Below are 6,000 nucleotides of genomic sequence, written 5' to 3' on the forward strand. Positions count from 1 at the left end.
AGACCAATTTTCTAAATCTGACGATATTTTGCCTAGAATACTACTATAGTTTTTTTAATTAATTTCTTCCAGGGAAGGAACATATCTATCCCCAGGTACTTAAAGTTTTGAACCACTGGAATAGATACAGAAAGGGAAATGGGATCAAATTTAGAATTATGGGGAAGTAGACATGACTTACTCCAATTAATTTTAAACCCAGAGAGAGATCCAAAATGGTCAAATAAATTCAATACATGGGGAATAGAATGTGACGGCTTCTCCAGAAACAATAAGATATCATCAGCGAATAAAGAAATATGATGATGAGTATTCCTTATACTTATGGGAGAAATAGTTTCAGATAGTCAGACTGCTTGAGCTAAGGGTTCCAAGGATAAGGCAAATAACAAAGGAGAAAGCGGGCAACCCTGACGAGTACCTTGATGTATAAAGAATGGGTTAGAGCAGACAGAACCTGTGAGAACAAAGGCTGCTGGATTGGCGTACAGAACTTTTATCATGTTTATGAAAGTTGATCCCAGACCCAGATGCTGTAGAACCGCCCATAAATAGTTCCATTCTAGCTGGTCAAAAGCTTTCATTGCATCTAGCGATAATACTGCACAAGGGGAGGACAAACTATTAGTTGAGTTGATAATATGATATAACCTGCGTAAATTATCTGAAGCTGAGCGAGATTTATTTAACCCTGTTTGGTCATGATGAACTAGCCTGTTCATATATTTCTCTAGACGACGAGATAGTACCTTAACATATAATTTAACATCAGTCCCTATCAAAGAGAGTGGCCGGTAACTAGAACAGGAAGTCGGATCCTTGTCTTTTTTTAGCAAGAGAGAAATCACAGCTATATTAATAGATGGGTGAAATGAACCTCGAGTAACTGAAAAATTTATCATATCTAACATGAGGGGGCCTAAATCAGACCAAAAAGTAATATACAATTGGACAGGAATACCATCTAAACCTGGGGATTTCCCCTTGTTCATAGATGAAATTGCTGACTCCAGCTCTTGAAGGGTAATCGGTTCAGCCAGGTAATCAGAGTTCGAATCTGACAGCCTAGGTAAATCAAGGTTGGACAGAAAAGATGCAAAAGAGTCAGGGTCACCAACAGCAGAAGAAGTATAGAGGTTAGAGTAAAAAGAAAGAAAATAATAATAATAATAATTCATTTTATTTATAATGCACTTTTCATCAGAAATCTCAAAGTGCTACAGGGTTAAAACAAAAACAAAAAGATAAGCAGTTCTTTAATAATAATAATCTAAAAGGGACCAAAAGCTTTGCTAAAAAGAAATGTCTCGAGGCCTTTTTTAAAACAATCAGTAGATTGTGGAGCCCTCAAGGAGTCAGGGAGGCCATTCCACAGATGCGGGGCAGCAGTACAAAAGGCCCTGTCTCCCATTGTCCTCAGTCTGGTTCTGGGTATGTGGAGGAGGTTTGAGTGAGTGGAACGGAGGGAACGGCTTGTGGTTTGTGGGTTGATAAGTTCTTTTAGGTAGGAGGGGGCATGTCCATGGATGCATTGATGTGTGAGGAGTGAAACCTTGTACTCAATCCTGGTGGAGATGGGAAGCCAGTGGAGTGAGTGAAGAATGGGGGTAATGTGCTCATATTTCCGGACTCTCATCAGGATCCTAGCTGCAGAGTTTTGGATGTATTGAAGCCTCTGCAGACTCTTTCCAGGAATCCCAATGAGAAGTGCATTGCAGTAGTCCAGTCTGGAGGAGACAAAGGCATGAACCAGTTTTTCGGCATCTGAAAAGGTGAGAATGGGCCGGAGTTTGGAGATGTTACGGAGGTGGTAGAAAGAGGTCTTGCATAAGTGATTTATATGAGCTTCAAAAGTGAGTTGGGAGTCAATTTTTACACCAAGATTAGTTACTGTTGATGAGAAGGGAATGTTGGTGCCAGAAAAGGTAATACTGGTTATGGATGATGATTTGATTTGGTGAGGAGTGCCAATCAAGATGGCTTCGGTTTTGGAGCTATTTAGTTGAAGGAAGTTGTGCTCCATCCATACCTTTATCTCCTCCAGACAGGTGCTGAGTTTTGACGGGGATGACTGTGAGGGTGTGGATTCAGCTGTGGCATGTACATAGAGCTGTATGTCATCGGCATAGCAGTGGAATGAGATTTTGTGACGGCTGATGATTTGGCCAAGGGGGGTGAGGTAGAGAATGAAGAGGATGGGGCCAAGGACTGACCCCTGGGGGACACCGCAAGTAACTGTGTGTGGATATGATTTGGAGTGGCCCAGGGAGATGTATTCTGTCCGGTTTGTGAGGTATGATCTGAACCAACTGAGGGCAGTATCATTTAGTCCAGTAGTGAGGTGGAGCCGGTTTAAAAGAATACCATGGTCGACAGTATCAAATGCAGCAGAAAGGTCCAGGAGGATGAGGAGGGAAGGGGAGCCAGCATCAGATGATATGAGGAGGTCGTTTGTGACTCTAACGAGGGCAGTCTCTGTGCTGTGAGCAGAGCGGAAACCTGACTGGAATTTTTCAAAGAGGTTATTATATTTGAGGTGGTCCTGAAGGTGGCTGGCAACGGCTTTCTCAAGTACTTTTGATATGAAGGGGAGATTTGAGATGGGCCTATAGTTGGATAGGACTTCCGAATCAAGAGTGGGTTTTTTGAGCAGTGGTGTGATAATGGCATTTTTTAAAACAGGGGGAACGTGACCAGTTTTGAGGGAATGATTTATAACAGCAGTGATCAGGGGACTTAGGACGGTGATATGAGTTTATACCAGGGAGGTTGGGAGAGGGTCCAGGGGACAGGTGGAAGATTTCATCTTCCTGATGATGTTCTGCACCTCTTCTGATGAAACCTCAGGAAAGCAGTTTAGGGGTTGGGAGATGGTATATGTTGGGGGAACAGTTTGGGTGGGGGGGGCCAGAAATGCCAGAGCGAATATGTGCAGTTTTTGACGTGAAGAAATCCATGAATTTATTGCACTGCTCTTCTGTAGCGGCAGTAAGTGGGGTCGATTGTGGTTTGAGAAGGTGATTTATAGTGGAAAAGAGCTGCTTGGAATTTCCTGGGCTGTTTCTGATGGCATCGGAGTAAAACTGTGACCTTGCCTCTTTAAGGGACTGTGCATATTTTTGTTGTTGTTTCCGGTAGATTTGTTTATGTACAGTGAGGCCAGAGGCTCTGAAACGCCGCTCAAGGACCCGCCCTGCTGCCTTCATCTTACGAAGCCCATCTGTAAACCAGGGTGCTGAGTGGGTGAAGGTGACTGTTCTTGTTTTAACAGGTGCATGGAGGTCCAGGAGGCTGCTCAGATGGCTGTTGTAGTAGTCCACTGCTTCGTCGGCTGATAAAAAGTGTGTGGAAAGATGCTGAAAGTCTGCTGCCAAGAGTTCTGGGTTTATGTTTTTTAGGTTTCTGAAACAGATGTTCCGCTTAGGCTTGGAGAGGCTGGATGGGGATGGCAAATCCATAGAGATTACCTTGTGATCGGACACACCTAGGTCATACACCTGCAGGTTGGTGAGAGGGGCAGAGTTAGTAATGACCAGGTCCAGGGTATGCCCCCTGGTGTGTGTGGGAACACCAACAAGTTGTTTTAAGTTAAAGCAGTCCAGTAGTTGAAGAAATTCAGCTGAAAAACGGCAGGAGGGGGGGTCAACATGGATGTTCATTTCACCTAAAATCATAACATCGGCGGAGGATGTGCAGAAAGTTGTGAGGAGATTTGACATCTCAGTGATAAATGATGGGTTTGATTTTGGTGGTCGGTAGATGAGAAGGAACAACACAGGGGAAGGGGACTTATTGCAAGGCATTCAAATGATGATAGTTCATGTAATGGTTGCAGAGATAAATCCAGATCGCTGCGATTAATGACTGACAGGCCGCCACCACGTCCCGTGCTGCGAGCTTTCTGGAGGTAGCTATATCCTTGGGGACAGCTCTCGTTTAAAGAAAAAAAGGTATTTGGTTGGTGCCAGGTCTCTGTAATGCACATATAATCCAGAGATTTTTCCAGGATATGGTCATGAATGAGGCAGGATTTGTTTGTAATAGACTGTGCATTTAAGAGTTCGATTTTGCTACTTGATGAAGCAACAAATCTTTGCACTGGCCGTAGCAGACTGGAGTCCACTCCACGTTTTGCATTCAGCTCACTGAGAGGTGTTACCATGGAGACATCCAAACTACTTAGCCGAGGAGGCAGCACTCTGATGACGTGTATGTGGTGCGACAGTTCGTGTTGCTGACCAGAGAGCCGGGATGGTAGGACTTGTCTGTGAGCAGACAAACTTTCTGCGGTAACTTCTATGGAGATAGCGTGGACGGCGGAGAATTCCTAGTTGTTTAAGCACTGCAATGCACGGTGGAGTGAGGAAACTGTTGAGATTCATCAGCTGGTTGACGGAGTAACTCAACATAGTGGAGGCGGCCGTTTTTAATTAATAATTAATTAATTAATAAATATGAATGTCTTTTGGATGTCACAATGAGCCCGGGTTGGGATTTCACTGCTGAAATATTAGCAAACTTTTCACTGTTGCGTATTCTTAAAGCTAAAAGGTGGCTTGGTCTACTTCCTTGAAAATAATAATTCTGCCTGCATCTTTGAATCAGGAATTCTGCCCTGGATCGCAGTAATGAATTAAGCTCGGATCTAACCACCATGATTGACCATTATTGACGAGACCTGATGTTAACATGCAGAATCAAATCTATCTAGGATATGTGACATTACAGAATTGGTGTCTGCACCTAATACAATTTCAAAATCTGAAAATTTTAAAAGATAGGAAGACAAAACAGAGAAAAAAGTAGGTTCAGGAGTACAAGGGGCATACAGTGAGATAAATACAATATTCCTATTCTCCACTATTGTTTTTATGTGTGTTATTCTACCGTCTGTATCACAACCTTTATCTAAAATAGTATTATTTAAAGTCCTCCGCACCAATATTAGAACACCCTTGGTTTTATCATCTGAAGATGAATGAGATACCACTTCATAAAACTTATTATTACACTTAATTCTTGAACTCTTGAACTAACACTATATCAATCTTTTTCCTTCGCAAAAAATCCAGAAAACCTGTACGTTTGTGTGGGCCATTTAGGCCATTAATATTACAACTTAGAATATTAAGGTCAGTCATAGTTATCAAACAGCATTACTGCATAATAAGACAAAATAGAAATTTGAAAACAAAACCAGTTGAGTCTACCATCAAACCACCCCCCATCCCTACCCTTCCCATCAGTTTTCAAAAATATATTAACATATTTCCATGAACTATGGCAGACCAAACCAAGAACAAACCTTGATCTGCCAGCACCCCTTAATATGATCCATGGCGTCAACAAAAACCTGCACATTACAGAAGCACCAACATTGGCCCCAAAGTCACATTTTGACTAGATAGTATCTCTGTTGAAAAAATAAAATAAAATAAATAATAATAATAAATAAATAAATAAATAAATAATAATAAAAAATAAAAAATAAATAAAATAAAAATAAGAATAAGAATAAATAAGTCAAATAATTAAAACAAGAGAGAAGGAATACAACGAACATAAATATTATACCACTGTGATCAGTAAGCGATACTGTATGTTCAATGAAATTATCTAGTAACTATAAGTTCAGAAGTAAATATTAAGAGTTAACAGTGAAAGACACGGTCGCCTAAGAGCATCTCTTCTTCGATTAGATAACAAGCACCCAACTGAAGTTCAGTGAGAGTTAGTGGATGAATGGGATCTGAAAAACACTCTTGCTTCTTCTGGAGAATATAACAATTTAGGTTCACCATGATTGAGAATGACCTTCAGCGTTGCAGGATAGAGAAGAAAATTCTGGATGCCTGCCTCTCTCATTTCCTTTCTTACTGGCGCGAATGCACTTCTTCTTTTGGCAGTGGCCGGCAAAAATCTGGAAAGAAAGACAGCGTTGCTTCGTCGGATGTTTTCACTGGGGTGTGAAGTCTGGGGGCCCGCAAAAATGAGCTCCCT

This window comes from Carassius gibelio, chromosome B15 (genome assembly GCF_023724105.1).
Source record: "Carassius gibelio isolate Cgi1373 ecotype wild population from Czech Republic chromosome B15, carGib1.2-hapl.c, whole genome shotgun sequence".
Taxonomy (NCBI): Eukaryota; Metazoa; Chordata; class Actinopteri; order Cypriniformes; family Cyprinidae; genus Carassius; species Carassius gibelio.